This window comes from Pollachius pollachius, assembly GCF_949987615.1.
Source record: "Pollachius pollachius genome assembly, chromosome: 2".
Lineage (NCBI taxonomy): Eukaryota > Metazoa > Chordata > Actinopteri > Gadiformes > Gadidae > Pollachius > Pollachius pollachius.
The window spans coordinates 18,018,686-18,020,994 of NC_136935.1; positions in this window are offsets into that span (position 1 = coordinate 18,018,686).

The window sequence follows — 2,309 nt, forward strand, 5'->3', positions numbered from 1 at the left end:
AAAATATTAAGTAACATTTACTTAATTACATCCAAGTTTTAAGTTATATTTCTTTAAACAAATTAAGTAAAGTCTACATGTTTTTCATAGTCAAAAAAATCATTTTCCTCAAAATTGTAAGTAAATTTTATATATCTGTAGCATTTGCTGTTATGACGTAATTTAGTAGATTTTAATTATTTTCTTCTGCTTGACATTTTAATTTATTTGGTTGCATTATGTTACATTACTCACTTAAATTAGGTAATCGTTGCCAGTTTTTTTTTGATAAATGTTACCAAATAAATTTAACCAATAATCCATGCATTTAATATTTATCACACAACTAAATTACAATGCAATTAATCTGTTTATTTTTCATTTTCAAACACACAAACATGCTCTAAACAACTTCAGGGAGACATCGACTGGATCCTCATCAGCACCATGGACGACGAGTATTTTGAGGATGTGGTTACTGACATCACTTAGGCTGTCCTCCTGCATACAATGTCCAACAAAAAAGAAGAATGTTATTGAGTAATAAATAATAAAACGGCATGAATCAAAGTGATTTCATTATTAGGGAAGAATGAACACAATGATATCTTTGTTCCTTTGTCTGCTTTCCTGGAAGCTGAAGTATAGACCAATTTTTTTATTTGTAAACATTCGGATGCGCGCGCAGGGTGGTGGCAGAAAACAGCGAAAGGGTAGTTATTTATAACGGCAAAAGGACCACTCGGATAATAATACAAGTAGCCTAGATAGATTTTTAAAAGATTATAGTTAATATTGATTAGATCTGATTAGTAAAATGTTTTCGACATATTTCAATAGCCTGTCACCCAGTGATAAACACTGTTATTTAGCCAAATTGACGTTAGTGGGCAGTGGGATACGTCTTCCAGATCCGTTTGCCATAGCACCTTGTCAATGGTTAAATGATGAAACGAAATGGCCTAGCATCCAGTGGCCAGAGATTTATAATTACCTAATCGAAACTCCAAGTGTATATACCCGGAAGAAGCTAAAAGCGTACAAGTCTCTGGATGCTTACAATTTTGTTCTGTGTGGTCATGTCCAAGACATACTATGGCATGATTACAATGTTCAAAACTTCGTTGTGATGAAGACGGAGGTTCTGCCTAGCCAAAGACAGGGAAAGAAGACAGAATTGTACAAGGCCTGGGTTATCGTCAACAAGACCAACAACTGTATTCTTACTGCGAACTGCACCTGTATGGCTGGGTATGTAAACCAACATAAGTTTACTATTGTAAATGTTCATTATTTCTTGGTCTTTGTTCCAATCGGATCTTCTGATAGCTTGTAACCAACGACGTCTGCGGTTGGCATTAAACGAGTTGTTATCTGCTGGTATTCTGTAAAACTTCAGGTCACTGTTTACAGAATTACGATTCTGGCATCCCACGGCACAACACGACATTTTTCGGTTTGTCTTTTGCCACCGTCTTGCGCGATTGAACCCGTGTGACGTCGTTCTGACGTAAGGTGAAAATTGGTCTATAGGTTGGTTGTAGTCTTTTCGCTCGGTTCTCCGTATCAACAGTAGGGCTAGAACCGAGCGTTTCCGGTTCCGGTCCGTTTTCTGTTTGCAGATTTAAAAAATGCCAAATAAAACACGACATAAACGGTATTTCGCTACGATACTTCAACATCAACGAACGACACTAACCACTCGATGAGTTTCACATTTCTGAAAACGAACAATTAGGGGAGTTTTTGTATGCCCAGATAGACAACCATTGTGAAGCAGGCAGGGGCGATTCGAAATTAGCCAAATACTCGAGGCAGGACCAATATTCAAAATTTCTGTGTTAACCACTCTATTTCCTAAACAACCCAGAAAGGGGGCCCAATGTTCAAAATACCGGAATTGTCCTTCAACACTGGACACAAAATCGGCTAGCCCGCACATGACTGATAAAACTAGTTATAGCGTACTGCACCTGCAGCCATGCTAACTTTCTTCGGTGTCGCCACCAAAAGTTTTACAGAGAAAAAAAAGCATGTTCTACTACGCTGCCGTCAGTTGATTAACGTTATACCGTTACGTTAGCACTTTTTAAATATCCTAAGTTTAGAAAAAACTGCAGCCCTCCACCCATTTACAGGCCAGCGCGGACCAATGTGGCTTAATGCTAACTCTAAATGAACTTATGAACGGTAACATATCTTGCGTCAAACTATCAAAATACATGCAGACTGATATATTATCGCAAATTTAAAACAGAACAGTAATAACTTACCTGTGGAATGACTGTCATACGTTCTACAGCCAAAGTCCAAAATCGTCTCTGCTACAC